Source organism: Pinus tabuliformis, chromosome J, assembly GCF_031772625.1.
Source record: "Pinus tabuliformis cultivar Carrire ecotype Pingquan chromosome J, CPIR1, whole genome shotgun sequence".
In the NCBI taxonomy this organism is placed as follows: Eukaryota; Viridiplantae; Streptophyta; class Pinopsida; order Pinales; family Pinaceae; genus Pinus; species Pinus tabuliformis.
In genome coordinates this window covers 855,632,250-855,649,926 of record NC_142295.1, presented here as the reverse complement: position 1 = coordinate 855,649,926, position 17,677 = coordinate 855,632,250, and positions in this window count along the sequence as shown.

Here is a 17,677-nt window from a genome sequence, read left to right as displayed (position 1 = left end):
TAACAGTTGAAACACTTCCCAGATGCACCCAGAAAGTTTATAAACAGAGAAACAATCCCAAAATCTCGACAAGAGAGAACAATCAAATTCAAACACACAAGTGGACTCAAGAGACAAAAAGGCTGATCCCCAGCGGAGTCGCCAAATTGTTGGAGAGGTAAATCCCCTCTACGGATAGAGGCGATCCCTACTAGCCCAGCAAGGGTCTAGCAACAATCACACAATGCTGCCATGCATGTTCCTAATTACAATTAAACAAGAGGTAAAGAGCACCTACTTGGATTCCAGCGCTGTCGTTTGACGAAGAGATGCTGCCTTCGCTCCTTCGCTTTGGCTGGTCACAATCCTCCGCGATCCCCGCGAATAGACACCTGCACACACGAAGAGGAAACAAACGCAAGCGTGAAATCTAATAAAAGCAACCATACATCGGTCAGAAAAGATGTAATTCACATTTAATCATTGCATGTAAAAATGAGAATGGAACAATAATAGCAGTCATCTATTATTAATCAAGACAGAGAAGAGTACAACCAAATGTTCTGACGTCGGTATCCTTCTCAGGAGGGGCCAGTCAGCAAGCGTCTCAAGCATTCACCTTTGGAAATGATTCTCCCAAGACAAGAAACTCTCTCACACAAGCAACACAAAAGAACCTTCCCTAAGCTACCAATCACTTCGACACCTAGCACACCAAATACCTATAATAGCAACAATCTGAGCACTATAATCTCTATACAATCCAAGCTATTCCAAACTAGCTGCTCATGGTAATGGTGGGAGTTTATATAGGAGAAAGAGCCTCCTAAAAAGGTGGAAGGATGAGCTTATCCTTGAGGAAAGTGGTTGCAAAGAGTCGAACAGACATGCCATAGAAGGGAGTCGATACTCACAAAGCCAACAACCAAACCTGGAGTGATCTGGAAGGCCGGCTGTTGGAACAAATTCGCCCAAACAGGATCAGCGCGGATTATAAGGAAACTGACGCGCTGACGTCGCGCCTCGATAACTGGGAAAGTCACGTCAGCACGACTCAATACAAAGGAGAGGTGCGCTGGCTCATAAAATGCGACCAGCGCGGAAAAGTGATGTGCTTCCACGTTGGCAGCGCACTGAATACACTAAGAGCCACCGGTCAGCGCAGATATTTTAGAAACAGACGCGCTGATGAGGAAAATTTTGGAAAAGTGGGTTTTGGGCCAGTTCAGAAGGCATGGACTTGATTATTGTGAATTCTTGACACAGTAGGGTGACTGACAGGAAGACAGTGACAAATTACTGTGTAACAGATTCCCCCTAAAGTATGAAGACCGAGAGAGTGGGAGGGGTGAAATGCTTTACAACGCTTTGCCGAACTGGAACACCACCAGGAAGGACCGAAAATCTCTGATAATCAAGTACATGCAGTCTAGGCATGGGCGCAGCCATCCAAAAGACATGCTGAAAGGTCTGTGGAATGGATGCAGCCACCCAGTTAGTAGAGACCAAAATAAATGATAAGGTATGGTCGCTGCCATCCATCAAGACTCAGGTATGGGCGCAGCCATCCATCAATGAGTCATGTAATGATCATCCACAAAATCGCAACCTGGACCATAACAGACAGGGATCCAGGGTCTTGCGCTCCATCCCGATCCGAACAAAGTACAAGTTCAAGCATGTGAATACATGGGTTGAAGTCGAACACGCATGAACATCGTCTGATTACCAGTCAATGATGAAAACTGTTAACAGACGCGAGAGGTACCACCAATAATGACAATGGCCCTTAAGGTACTATAGGTACAATCCGCGGCATGTGAATCAATGAGCTGGTGTCGAACACCCACGGAATCATTCGATCGGAGGTCAATGATGTAAACCTCACGTCGAACACAAAGAACCTGCCATTAGGGCATGCAGGCTCTAAGGCACCTGAAGGGAGTCTCTAAGTCACCTTCCTGGATAATGAGCTGAAGTCGACAGGAAGTGACCTTGATTGAAGGTGGGCCATAATGATTCCCACATCATCGACACGAGACAGAGGTCAAAATAATTTGTGTGAGACAGCAGATGAGGTTGTACTATTGCAGAGGTCAACTTCTCTTGAACATATCGGCGGCACTATAACGGATTTGGCAGTATTTGACATCGAATGAGCGGAGGGTATGGTGATGATGGCAACGAGCAGATGAGAGGTCAAATAGTATAACCCAAACCCACGGGGGCTAGTGAAAAACAAGATGAGATGGGCCCACCCAGACACGAAGCAGAAGAGTGCCATGTTCGAGAGCGACATACTGCCGACGCAACTATGATTACAGTTCCATTTTCCCCACCATTTCTGGCAGGTACCCCGGTTATTTTTGGATGACAAGCTTGACGGGGATAGCATATGCTTGAAGAATGTCATTTCGACAATGCCCGATGTCATCAAGTGTTTAATGAGCCTGACAAAGGAAAAACTCGGCGCCTTTTCTTGTTTAGAGAGTCTGAAAAGACAGTGGAAAAGGAGACTCCAAGGGGGTCCTTTTTCGTACAGTTGTGTCTCTCGAGCCCGAAAAAGTATAAAACAATGCCCGAAAGAACCGCTCGACCATTACGATCGAGGAGTACTTTTCGTAAATAGTGTTTTTGACCTGAAAAAGTAAAAAGCGATTGAAGACACGTCGTTTTAGAGCCAATAACGAGTGCGAAACGACAAACACCCGGCAATCTTTTTAAGTTATACGGTCGAAAAAAGGGCTTAAAATGACCGCCTCTCGTTCCCTTTAATGAGCTGAAAGGAGGCTCGGCCATCTTTTCTTGTTTTGTGTCGGAAAAGAGCTCAAAGACGACATTGTTTGCGACCAAGTGATTTTAGGATCATTATGATTTCCACCGTTTCGAAAGACCTGCACAATGAAAATACCCGCATAAATCCGTTCGACATGTTAAAAACATATTAAAACATGTATAAAATATTGACAAAAGCGCTAAATCCATGGTAAAAGTATGACCATAAACCCACATTCGTAAAAATTATAATTAATTAAGCCATTTTTACTATAAATAGAAAGGTAAATAGTCATTTTCACCATTGTTACCAAATTGAGCCATTGAGAACGTTGTGAAGCTGTGAAGTTGACGGAGCCAATTCTTCCTCGTGCGGACACCATTTGGCGAACGGCTTGCTCCAGGTAGGTTCCTCTTGCCACGCGCCCTTTTTTGAGTCTTTTTAGCAGTATTTTGACGGTGGGATTGGCCCAATCGGGCGATTTTTTGAGCCATTGGTGCGCTCTCGGTCAGCGCGGGTTTCCCGCTCGGGTCCGCGCTGACCGATAAAAATTGCACGTACCAGATTTCGGGTCAGCGCGGAAAACCCGTGTTCTTCCGCGCTGACCTGGAGAAAATACAAAGGGACAGCCATTTCCATCGCGGCTGTTTTAAAAACAGCCGCGCTGGCGCAGTCAAATTTTAATTTTTACAATTTGGACGTGAAATTTTTATTAGCCAGTATTCTAATTGGTTTTAATGTTCATGCAGGACGCAATGGCCTTCCAGTGGCAAGAGAGGGCTCACGATGTTGAGGATATAGCCGCTTTTGCAAGAGCGGATTGTCGAGATGCCATGCGGGCGTGTGGATTCTTAAAATTCTTCCTGACTCCACGCTTGAGAGCTCATCATGACTTACTGGAGTTCCTGATCCGGTCATGGAACCCAATAGACGGCAAATTTACCATCCGTGGTAAAGACATCGAGTTTGACTTCATGGACATCTATTTCTTGACCGGTTTGTCGCGCCGGGGGGCGAGGCCCATTCTGGAGGGGCAGCGGCCCAGCGGCAAGACTCTCGACCAACTCATGGCTCGAGTATGTCCAGAGGCAGAGAAAACGCGGAGTGGCAAGGTGTCAATTCCCACGGTGAGAGACATAGTTCTTCGCACCATCCCTTTTATGGTGACCCGGGCAGCGGGATGCTTGGCCAACCATGAGGCCTCGAAGACCCACCTGCTGCTAGCTCTTGATTGTCTACAGCCTACAGTGTTTGATTGGGCCACTGCAGTGACCAACAGTATGAAGAGGCAACTCAACAACTGTCGACGAAGAGAGTCGAAACAGTTTGGCTATGGGTCACTCTTACTCCCACTCATTCTGGAGCGGGTACCGGTCATGCGATTGCAGACTATAGCTGTGGATCCTCCCAGGAGTCCGCGGGAGACGAGGGCCACTCGATGGGCTCGCATCATGCCACGCGGGGGTGGTGGCCGGCCAGCTAATTGGGGAGTGGTTTTTCGAGAGTGGTTGGAGCAGCAGATCGTTTTCGTTGAGGATTGGCCGTACGCGGGTATGGATTTCCGCAACGATCCCGACATGCCATTGCCGCCGGGAGACCACTGGGATGATGGAGGTATGACACTTGGATTTTTCTGAGTTTTTTAATGTTTTTTGATTTAAATGTATATGTCTTAACAAATGTCGCCGTATGCAGATGTGGGACCTGTCAGACCTGTCGGCTTAGCCCCAGAGGCGCGGAGAGAGGGGCAGGGAGCTAATGTCCTTGCCTTGGTCCCTCCAGGAGTTGATACTTCAGAGACCATAGCTCGCAACCTTGAGGGGTTGCTGGAGGGTGTGCCGGACTATCAGGGAGTCGAGGAGGTTCCCATAGAGCACCAGATCCATACAGTGGGGGTGGTACCTAGGGTGCACCGCCTGTTGAGGCGGGTGGCACGAGCGGCTGTGTGCTACAGAGAGCACAACCCAGCACAGTAGTCGCCTAGGTTTCTTTTTGATGTTTGGAGAGACATATGTCTCGAATGTATGGAGAACAGTGACTCTCATTTTTGACACATACACTTATTTTTGAGCGCCTCAGTGCGCCACACGATATATATATATATACATACCGATTTTTGGATGGATCTTGTTACATATGATGATGTTTTTGCTTATGTTATGCAAATGTTCAGTACAAATGTGATCTTATGTATGAATTGCACAACATATGACCCATATATTTTAATGTTTTTAATGCAAGCTTAAAAGCACACACAGCACGCATGCAAACTATGCTTGAGAAAATATTTACATATGCTTCACTCTATTATGCTTCCTATGTCTTCTTGTATGATGTTATCTATTTCGCAAATGTCTGTCTAATACATGATTTGCCAATGCATCAGTCAACGTGTTTAATCGTCTCGGAATATGTTGATATGTAATATAGTCAAAATTCCTTTCCAACAATCTGACACGTAGATACAACCTTAAGATACGTTGGTCTCTGACGGAATATTGCCCGATGAGTTGATGAATGACCAGTTGGGAGTCCAGGTTTACCATCATTGCTCGAATGCCGAGATCAACTGCTTCGGCTAGTAGCTCAATTACGGCACTGTATTCGACAACATTATTAGTGGTGCGACCGAGACAGACTCCTTGAAGATCTAGCAACTCTCCGTGAGGATCATAGATCGCCCATGCCGCGGAGGAAAAATTACAGGTACTACGGCAGGCGCCATCAGCGAAACCAACATAAGGTGCACTAGACATCTACACGAGAAGAAGAAAACACAATAAGAGGCAAACATGCCTTCACACCAAAACAAAACATGAAATCATGCACACAAAACACACTAACACACGTATGTACAAAGTGAGTGCATGAAGTCATGCATAATATTTCTTCAGATACAGCCCGTTGCGGGGCTTGTCAAGAGGATTTCCTTCGTAATCAATCAACTCATATGCGCCCTTTTGTAAAACTCTTTTCACGATATAGGGACCTAGCCACATGGACTCGAGTTTTCCTGCCCCCAGCTTATCTTTAGCTTGATCGTAGAGCAGTACTAGATCTCCCTCAACGAAGGAACGAGGATGAATGTTCTGGTCAAAGTGAGCTTTGACTCTCTTCTTTTGCGCTTCGATAGCCAGAGAAGCTAAACGACGAGTCTCGTCTAACCGTTCTAGGTACAGAAGCCGTTCCTCCACCGAAGTGGTGTTGGGAAGCAACTCGACAGCTAATTTCAACGAAGGAATCTCGCATTCGACAGGAAGGGTAGCCTCTAGTCCATAAACCAATTGGAATGGAGTGAAACCGGTGGCATCCTTCACGGAAGTCCGGTAGGCCCACAAGGCTGGGAACAGCATCAGTTGCCAATTAGACTTGTGCGTATTGACGGTGCGTTGAAGCATAGTGATCAAGACTTTGTTCACGGCTTCGACTTGACCATTAGATTGTGGATAGTACGGTGTCGAACTATCCTGACGCAAGCCTAGTTGGGTCTTTAGTTCTGTCATCATGTGATTACGGAAATGCTTTCCGTGATCTGTAACAATAGCCTGAGGGACTCCGAAACGAGTAATGACATGATTGAATAAAAACTGCGCCGCTGTGTAACCATCTTCGTTTAATGTAGGCATTGCTTCGGCCCACTTGGTGAAATAATCCACAGCAACGATGATGTACCCATGCCCCCCGGCCGAACGAGGGTTACTGGACGTATAATCGATGCCCCATTTGGCAAATGGACCTACGGTGACAACAGGGTGCAGTGGTGCAACAGGTGCACGCATCTTCCGGTGGTAAACCTGGCATTCATGACATGCGCGTACAACAAGGATGCAATCCTTGAAGATGGAAGGCCAGAAATAACCAGCACGGAGGATCTTTTGGGCGGTAGCATATCCGGACATATGGCCGCCACAAGCGCCGGAGTGGCAGTCATTCAAAACCCGCTCAGCTTCTTCGAGAGTCAAGCAACGGCGGAGAACAGAATCAACGCCGAGGCGGTACAGGGTATCGCCCAAGATGCGATAGGGTTGGGCTTGGTGACGAATTCGCCGTCGAGCATCTTTCGATATATTTGGAAGGAAGGAAGACGTCTGTAAATATACGATAATGTCCCCGTACCACGGGTCAAGGGTGCTGATGAGAAACAATGTTTCATCCGGAATATGCTCCTCTGAGCGAGATGGTGCAGAATGGGATGGTAAAGAACAGAGCAGTTCAACAAAGACCAGAGATTTCTTAGACTTGGCGGCAGTGAATTCCAAGTCGAACTCTTGGAGGATTACAATCCACTTCGAGTATTTGCCCCCCAGCAGCTGACGCGACAAAATGTAGGTCATGGGGTTGCAATCAGAGATCACGGTCGTTGTGCGCAACAGGATATAATGCCGGAATCGTTGGACGGCACAGACAGCTGCCAATGCCAACTTCTCGACATATGCATAGCGAGTTTCCGTATCCAGAAGGTTGCGGCTAAGATAGTAGATAACGTGCTCGGTGCCGGCATCATCATCCTGCACTAGGACCATGCCGATGGTGGTATCAGCGGCAGCAAGATAGAGAGTGTAGTCACGGTGGTAATTCGGAGGTCTTAAGAGCGGGGCTGAGACAAGAAGGTCTTTAAGACGCTCGAAAGATTCCTGGGCGATAGCGTCCCAGCGAAAGGGCGTGTCTCGCTTTAACAACCGTGTGAAACCCTTAGCCACCTCGGCATAATTTGGAATAAATCGTCTGAGAAAATTAGCTTTGCCCTGCAAGCTCTGCAATTGTTGCAAAGAGGCAGGGGGAGGAAGATTCAAAATGGCCTCGACTTTAAGGGGATCCAGGCGGATGCCTTCTCGGGGGACGATGAACCCGAGTAGTCGGCCAGATTCTACGCAGAAGACACACTTATGCGGATTGAGTCGAATACGGTAGTGTCAACAGCGGAGAAAGATTTCGCGTAAATGAGATGGATGGTCTTGACGTTTAGCTGAATGAGCTGGAAGGTCATCCAGGTAAGGCTGTACGATGTGTCGGATATCATGAAAAGCATACGACATCGCACGCTGGAAAGTGGCACCGGCATTTTTAAGACCGAAAGGTAGCTTCTTATAAGCGAAGGTGCCCCAAGGACAAATGAAAGCTGTCTTATGCTGGTCTGCGGGGGCTATGTTGATCTGGTTGTAACCAGAGAAGCCGTCCATAAACGAATAAATCTCGCTTCCTGCGCAGTCATCAATAAGCTGATCAATAAAAGGTGTAGGAAAGTTATCTTTTGGACAGGCGCGATTGATATCGCGGTAGTCAACACAGACCCGGATAGTACCCTGCTTTTTATTCACAGGGACTATGTTGGATACCCATTCCGTGAGGGGAATGGCATAGATGAAACCAGCTCGAAGGAGCTTTTCAACTTCGGCCTTGATGGCTGCAGCCTTTCGAGGGTGCACTGGACGTAAACGCTGACGAACAGGCTTAGCGCCTGGATAAGTAGGGATTTCGTGTACTACAATACTAGGGTCGATGCCGGGCATTTCCTCGTAAGACCATGCGAAGACATCGCGGAATTCACGAAATAAAGCGGTATAAAGTTGAACTTCCTCAGGAGTGCATGTGACTCCAATGAAAATATTCTCGACAATCCCCGGTTTGACAGAGATGTCGATGGCCTGGGTCTGCGTGATGTTACCCATATTGCCTTCCGAAGACACTTGATATAGCTGGACAGGCGTTTGGAGAGGCGGAGATGGGACACATGAAGCAAACCGCTCGAGACATGCGACCATTTCCGAATGTGGAGGGAGGAACGAAGAGCGATGGTGGTGATCTGACCAAGGGAGCTCGTCGAGAGACATAGTCTCAATGATGGCCTCATTGGAGGGGAACGATTCCTTCAGGGGATCCGAAGTGGCCTCATCTCCCAACCAAGGGAAGTGATCATATGAATCGGGAACGCTGCTCGAAAAAGCAGGTTCAAGAGGTGGAGCCGATGCAACGACAATTTCGATGTAGTTGAGCTCGGCAGGACTCAACGGCATCATCTCACCCCAAGAGTCTTCCTGATTCAAGGGAGGAAGAACCCATGGATCAGAACGCACTGAAATCATGTTAACAGGGGCGAGATTCGGAGGTGGGAGGGGAAAGACTCCCATCAAAGAGGGATCTTTGAATAATCCAGCACCCACACTCACTAACGACTTAGAGGTATGCTCTACGAATGGCACATTCCCTTCAGAAGAGGAAGCAAAAAAGGACAGCTGGTCCACCGTGACGATTCTTCCTTGATGGGGGAAGCGGACGACACAAAACAAGGAGGAAGCCACGGCTTGCATGGCGTATGTCCAGCTTCGTCCAAGGAGGAGGTTGTAAGTGAGATTCGCGTCAACAACTTCAACCTCTACCTCTACGGTTTTCCCTTCTAAAGAGATAGGTAATCGTGGGAGGATACCATATGGACGAGATTCTCTTCCATCGAAAGCTTCCAGGGTCGTAGGAGACTGGCTCAGAGCAGGAGAACCAATAGCCTTCCAGCAAGCAACTGACATGATGCAGGTTGAGGCGCCTTCATCAATGACTGTACGATGGATCGTTTTGCCGTTGATGAGAACCTGTATAAGGAAGGCCACCTGATGAGGCAGTCTTTGTGTGAAACCCTCGAGATCAAAAGAAATTAAATCCGAATCTGCCGGGTCTATGCCACCAATCGCTGATAGCAGGGACTTCCTCTGGGAGGGGCAGCTCTGGAGGACTTCTAACGCGGACATAGCAGACGGAGCCTGAGCTAAGTCCTCGACAATGCTATAGTGCTGAGCAGCACGAGCATTGGGGTTATAAGATGACTTCCTGAGTACACCTTTGGGAGGGGGTCGGGGGATCGTCTCAGTGCTGGGCCGTTCAATGTGAAGGGGACCAGAACTGGACGGAGGAGCGCTGGAGGGAACCTCCGGCTCTTTCCCGGCTGGAGATGGATAATCTTTCGCTCGAGTTGAAACATGGATGGGGATCGTTCCAGCCATGAACACTTGAGAACCGAACGAGGAAGAGGATTGAGAAGGATCTGCCACCTGATGCGTCTGCTGGGAAGGGAAAGGCTCTTTTAGCACAGCAAGAGGCCCCGGAGCACCTTTCAAAAGTTGACTAACCTCGGACCGCCTAGGGCAATCCTTGGTGTAGTGATCCTCCTCACAGATGAGACAAGGATATTTAGGCTTTCGTTTGGCTCCCTCCTCGGAGGGAGGTTTAGGAGGGTTCTGCTTGGGCTGTCCAGATTTATCTTTAGCCTTCCCTTTCTTTTTGCCTTTCGAGGATTTATCCGCCGCGGTGGACTGGACGGTGTTTACCTCGGAGGTAGTCCCAGAAATAGATTGGCCCTGAGGAGCATTTTCATTAGAGGCGTTCTGTTTCTGCTTCCCAGGGTTCGCGGCCGATTTCTTAGATGACGAGTTAACAGAGCCAATGACCCCATCAACAGAAGGCTTTGGCGGAGCCTTGGGCTATCCAGGCCTCGGGGCATCTGGCAAATACTCATACAAGGTACCTGACTGAGAGTACACTAAGTCGAGGTATTGAGCTCGCGCGATCGCTTGCTCTTCAGTTACACACGCTCCCATTGCGATGTCTTTTGCAATCTTAGGGACAAAGGAAGTCATGAACCAGTCGGTCAGGAGTTGATCAGGAATCCAAAATTTAATCAAGCGACGACGCCTTCTCCATTCATGAATATGATCAGAGATGTGCGTTGCTGTATCCTGTTTGAGAGACGTGAGAAGATGGGTCCCAGTCTCGTACCGAATAGGTAACTGAAAATGAGTCAAAAAGGCCATAGCCAACGAGTTGAAATCTGAAAACATGCCGCGATTGAGTTCGATGTACCACTTAGCAGCTGAACCAGTGAGAGTCCTCTGAAAGAGGCGAAGCCGGATAGAATCGTCAAGCCACGAGTTAGATGAACACCAAAGGTGATAAGTCATTACATGGGCCTGAGGGTCTTCACCAGCTTTGCCATCGAACTTTGGACAGTCACCTGGTATTTTGGTTGGAACCGGTGGCCAATATGGGTTGTGCAAAATAGGATCATTTGTCAACTTGGACACATCAGGCAGTTCCAACGTGGCTAAGAATGGTAGCTGCGGGTTAAAGGACATTTGTGGCTGCGGATTCGAGGCGACATTAGGGTTCCACCCAGATTGAGGTTGCCCCCACGAACTTTGTCCGGACGGACCTGGCCCAAAAGGGCCTGGTGCGTAAGAACTTTGTCCCGACGGACCTGGCCCAAAAGGGCCTGGCGCATAGGGAGTTTGTCCATAGGGGTTCTGCCCGTACAGATTCTGGCCATATGCGGACGACTGTCCCTGTGTCTGCCCCCCAGCTCCCCATGTATTAGCAGCTTGCCCCGCAGGTGCACCATATCGATAATTTTGGTAAGGAGTGACCTGTGGTTGCTGGTAATTTTGATAAGGAGCAAACTGATTTTGCCCCTGGGGTTGCTGGTAGCCATATGGTTGCTGGGCCCCATACAGAGTCTGATAGGCAGGCTGCGTTTGGTAAGAAGGTTGATAACCTGTTTGAGTTGGAGGCCCAGGGTAATGTCCTTGACCTGGCTGGGGTTGAACCATTTGTCGCGAAGGTTGACCTGGTTGGATTTGAGATGGGCCTGGTTGGCCAGCAGGATAAACTTGCTGGGCACCAGGTTGTCCATGTGCCACCAAGGGTTGTCCTTGCGGAACGGATGACTGAGCCGGCTGGATAGCTGGTTGACGTCGAGGTTGGCCGACTTGTCCAGCTGGATGATTAGGGCGGACAGCGGGTTGACCTTGCTGCGTAGAAGGTTGGCCCGTTTTCCCCCCAGGGTGACTAGACTGAGCAGAGGGCTGGGCTTGCTGCATAGCAGGCTGCCATCCTTGGTGCATAGGCTGAGCAGAGGGTTGGCCTTGCTGTATAGCAGGCTGCCCCCCTTGCCCAGAAGGATTCATGGATTGAGCAGTGGGTTGACCCTGCCAAACATAGGGTTGCCCACCCTGCCCAGAAAGATGACCAGACTGGGTAGTAGGTTGGCCCTGGTGTAAGTAGGGTTTCCCCCCCTGCCCAAGAGGATATCCCTGCTGGACTGCTGGTTGATTTTGAGGATTATAAACTGACCCAGTTTGTCCAGAAGGGTACCCTTGCTGGAAACCGGGTTGGCCTTGCTGAACGTAAGGCTGCCCGGGTTGCCCAGTTGGGTAACCTTGCTGAGTACCAGGTTGCCCTGGATATCCAGTAGGTTGGCCTTGATATGAATACGACGGACCTCCAACAGCCGAGGGTTGTCCCAGGTAGGGTTGACCCTGTGGGCCCCCAGATTGTCCTGGGTAAGCGGGCCATAAAGTGGTTGCCCTTGAGGGGTCTGCACATAAGGCGGCTGGCCTTGATTGGGTGGTCCTTGGGGCTGCACGGGAGGATCCCGGTTCCCATAAAAAACATGAGTGGCGGGATCATACCTCATGTTCAAAGGTTCCTCATTTTCTTCGAAGGGACGATGAGGAAGGACCGAAATGTTCTCGAGGTACTCACCGTTCTCATCATAATAAAAGAGGGGACCTTCGTAATCTGGGTCCGTAATGGGTTGCCCAAAAGCATCATACGGTCCTGCTCCTGGAATGCCACCAGAAAAGGGACCAGCTTCAGGGTTCGCAGATGAGGATGCTGGTACAGCACTGACGACCGGAGTCGAACGTGCTACATAGACGGTGGGTCTGGTGGGAACTGAGGTAACGGGCGTGTTAAGCCCTGACGTAAGGGGTGTACTAAGGGGTTGCGAAACAAAGGGCCCGGTGGAGGCGATAAGACTAGGATCCCATATAGTCGTAGAAGTAGTCCTAGCGGCTATCCTATCCCTCACTGATTGATATCGTGGAGGGAGTGGAGAGGAAGCCGGGATCGGGGTCTCAACGTCGGTCGCCACGGGCGTCTCACCGGTGCTGGAAGCTGTCTCATCCATGGGGGAAGTAGACATCGAAGACGACATACCGAGAGGAGTACGAGGGGTACGAGGGGTATAATCAGGCTCCCAGATAGGATTCCAATCTTCTATGTAATCTTCGTCGCCTGGGGCACGTACGTTGATAGGCTGGATACTCAGAACAATGGGAAGAGTACCGCTTACAACTGGTACCTCTGGAGCAACAGAAGATGGAGAACCTTGATCACTTAGACCGGGAGTTGACGGGTCAGCCAGGATGACCAGACCCCTTAGAAAACCTAAAGCAAACTAACGATAAAGACCCTACTCAAAACTAACGCACACAAGATCTAATCAGGTGATGTTATCGTGGCCGAATTAATTTTTAGACACAAGAACCAAACTTGACCTTTTCATGTTTCAGGAGTCGAGAAAAGGACGAAAAGATGACTCCAGTCTCCTTCGAATGTTTAATGAGCACGAAGTGACAAGACGCTCACAGGCACCTTTTCATTTAGGGAGTCCGAAAAGGATCAAAAGTGACTGCTCTGGAGACTCTAGGTATAAGGTTTACCAAGCAACCCGTAAAACTGCTTATACACCTCAGCACTCGTATGAGAGCCAAGGACTTTCCATACTGCAGTCAATCTTCCCGAATGCTGTGTTCGGTGCGTTACGGTTCACAAGGCGGCAGACTCGGCTTCCTATGGATAAAGGATAAAAGCCTACTGGGGTCTCCCTATATACGCGACGGTACGTGGGAGCGCAGTCCGTGTTAGACCACTATCGAGTCACAGAAGGAGGAATCACCCAACCTAATGTGAAACAACAGTGACTATGTTTAAAGACGCCGGAACACGTCTCTAACCTAGACCTCTAGATGTTTGCGTTTAGTTCCAATGCGTTTTTAGATTCATTCGGTTCATTTTATAGTTGATCTTGAAATTAAGTTTCGATTTCAGGCTCTATCGTATGTTCTCTCACAATTACCTAGATGCAAACTACATGCCAAAGAATTTCATTTTGTTCGATGAATTCTAGCTATGAGAGAGTAAAGAATTTTGATCAAACAAAACAAATACCAGCAAACAAGCAACTTAATGCAGCTACAAGCGAGGAAAGGAAACTTTTTCTTTTGAAAATGCAAATCAACGAAATGTTCTTTTCCTTTTCAATTTTCAAAAGCAAAGCTACTAGTTTGATTTTCTTTCAATGGCACAAAGCATCTAAGTGAATTTGGAGGAACAGGAACACCAAGCAAATCACTTAATGAAAGCACACAAAGTTCCCAAAAACCCAACAAAGATTTTCAAATCAAAAGGAAAACTAAGTTCTGCACGAGCTATGTGATCTAAGCTCGGCAAGACAAGCAAGGATTGCAAGCAAAGAGGAAGCGAAAACCACTCGGAAACACAACCCAAAACACTTCAACAATCACTGAACAAGTGCATAAACAAATCTAAAGTTGGCTGGTCAAACAAGCAAACAAGATCCCTAAGGAAGGCTTGACACACACACGGCCACTAGATGCCCTAGGGCTAGAGTGCGAAATCAATGGAGAAAAGCAAACACCCGAAGGATGAGAGTTACAACCAGTCAGTTAGAGGCTCAACACAATCCAGCAACTGTAAAGGCGATGGCGAAAACACAAACCAAGCAGCGAAAGCAAAGAGGAAGGTATTTGCAAGATCGAAAAGATGAGCAAAACGAAACCCTGTGGAACAAGACTTCGCAAGCCAGCAGCTCAGAGTTCGAAAAAACAAGCCACAAACCAAGTGGAGAGAAGAGGGGAAAGCTAAAGGAACAGGTTTAGGAGGCTGATCTGGACAAAATCAGGTTTTACAGGATCAGCGCGGGTGGCCTTCAGCAACTCGGCGCTGACAGGAGGTGTCCCGTAGCAACTTTGTGACGTCAGCGCGGAAATACACCGGTAAAGCGCGCTGTCTCAGAAAAACGAGGTCAACGCGACTATTAATCACACAGACGCGATGACAGGGAGGACAAAGAAGCAAGTGCGCGACGTCAGCGCGGAAGCACACGGATAAAGCGCGCTGTCTCTGAAAACGAGGTCAGCGCGACTATTGATGGTACAGGCGCGATGACAAGGACAACACAAGAGAAGGGACGCGACGTCAGCGCGTCTGTTTTGAATTAAAGCGCGCTGAGGGTAAAAAGCCAGCAAAAACAAAACGAAAACTTCCCAAACCAAAGGTAAAGACCTTTTAACAGTTGAAACACTTCCCAGATGCACCCAGAAAGTTTATAAACAGAGAAACAATCCCAAAATCTCGACAAGAGAGAACAATCAAATTCAAACACACAAGTGGACTCAAGAGACAAAAAGGCTGATCCCCGGCGGAGTCGCCAAATTGTTGGAGAGGTAAATCCCCTCTACGGATAGAGGCGATCCCTACTAGCCCAGCAAGGGTCTAGCAACAATCACACAATGCTGCCATGCATGTTCCTAATTACAATTAAACAAGAGGTAAAGAGCACCTACTTGGATTCCAGCGCTGTCGTTTGACGAAGAGATGCTGCCTTCGCTCCTTCGCTTTGGCTGGTCACAATCCTCTGCGATCCCCGCGAATAGACACCTGCACACACGAAGAGGAAACAAACGCAAGCGTGAAATCTAATAAAAGCAACCATACATCGGTCAGAAAAGATGTAATTCACATTTAATCATTGCATGTACAAATGAGAATGGAACAATAATAGCAGTCATCTATTATTAATCAAGACAGAGAAGAGTACAACCAAATGTTTTGACGTTGGTATCCTTCTCAGGAGGGGCCAGTCAGCAAGCGTCTCAAGCATTCACCTTTGGAAATGATTCTCCCAAGACAAGAAACTCTCTCTCACACAAGCAACACAAAAGAACCTTCCCTAAGCTACCAATCACTTCCACACCTAGCACACCAAATACCTATAATAGCAGCAATCTGAGCACTATAAGCTCTATACAATCCAAGCTATTCCAAACTAGCTGCTCATGGTAATGGTGGGAGTTTATATAGGAGAAAGAGCCTCCTAAAAAGGTGGAAGGATGAGCTTATCTTGAGGAAAGTGGTTGCAAAGAGTCGAACAGACATGCCATAGAAGGGAGTCGATACTCACAAAGCCAACAACCAAACCTGGAGTGATCTGGAAGGCCGGCTGTTGGAACAAATTCGCCCAAACAGGATCAGCGCGGATTATAAGGAAACTGACGCGCTGACGTCGCGCCTCGATAACTGGGAAAGTCACGTCAGCGTGACTCAATACAAAGGAGAGGTGCGCTGGCTCATAAAATGTGACCAGCGCGGAAAAGTGATGTGCTTCCGCGCTGGCAGCGCACTGAATACACTAAGAGCCGCCGGTCAGCGCAGATATTTTAGAAACAGACGCGCTGATGAGGAAAACTTTGGAAAAGTGGGTTTTGGGCCAGTTCAGAAGGCATGGACTTGATTATTGTGAATTCTTGACACAGTAGGGTGACTGATAGGAAGACAGTGACAAATTACTGTGTAACAGATGCCCCCTAAAGCATGAAGACCGAGAGAGTGGGAGGGGTGAAATGCTTTACAACGCTTTGCCGAAGTAGAACACCACCAGGAAGGACCGAAAATCTCTGATAATCAAGTACATGCAGTCTAGGCATGGGCGCAGCCATCCAAAAGACATGCTGAAAGGTCTGTGGAATGGACGCAGCCACCCAGTTAGTAGAGACCAAAATAAATGATAAGGTATGGTCGCAGCCATCCATCAAGACTCAGGTATGGGCGCAGCCATCCATCAATGAGTCATGTAATGATCATCCACAAAATCGCAACCTGGACCATAACAGACAGGGATCCAGGGTCTTGCGCTCCGTCCCGATCCGAACAAAGTACAAGTTCAAGCATGTGAATACATGGGTTGAAGTCGAACACGCATGAACATCGTCTGATTACCAGTCAATGATGAAAACTGTTAACAGACGCGAGAGGTACCACCAATAATGACAATGGCCCTCAAGGTACTATAGGTACAATCCGCGGCATGTGAATCAATGAGCTGGTGTCGAACACCCACGGAATCATTCGATCGGAGGTCAATGATGTAAACCTCGCGTCGAACACGAAGAACCTGCCATTAGGGCATGCAGGCTCTAAGGCACCTGAAGGGAGTCTCTAAGTCACCTTCCTGGATAATGAGCTGAAGTCGACAGGAAGTGACCTTGATCGAAGGTGGGCCATAATGATTCCCACATCATCGACACGAGACAGAGGTCAAAATAATTTGTGTGAGACAGCAGATGAGGTTGTACTATTGCAGAGGTCAACTTCTCTTGAACATATCGGCGGCACTATAACGGATTTGGCAGTATTTGACATCGAATGAGCGGAGGGTATGGTGATGATGGCAACGAGCAGATGAGAGGTCAAATAGTATAACCCAAACCCACGGGGGCTAGTGAAAAACAAGATGAGATAGGCCCACCCAGACACGAAGCAAAAGAGTGCCATGTTCGAGAGCGACATACTGCCGACGCAACTATGATTACAGTTCCATTTTCCCCACCATTTCTGGCAGGTACCCCGGTTATTTTTGGATGACAAGCTTGACGGGGATAGCATATGCTTGAAGAATGTCATTTCGACAATGCCCGATGTCATCAAGTGTTTAACGAGCCTGACAAAGGAAAAACTCGGCGTCTTTTCTTGTTTAGAGAGTCTGAAAAGGTAGCGGAAAAGGAGACTCCAAGGGGGTCCTTTTTCGTACAGTTGTGTCTCTCGAGCCCGAAAAAGTATAAAACAATGCCCGAAAGAACCGCCCGACCATTACGATCGAGGAGTACTTTTCGTAAATAGTGTTTTTGACCTGAAAAAGTAAAAAGCGGTCGAAGACACGTCGTTTTAGAGCCAATAACGAGTGCGAAACGACAAACACCCGGCAATCTTTTTAAGTTATACGGTCGAAAAAAGGGCTTAAAATGACCGCCTCTCGTTCCCTTTAACGAGCTGAAAGGAGGCTCGGCCATCTTTTCT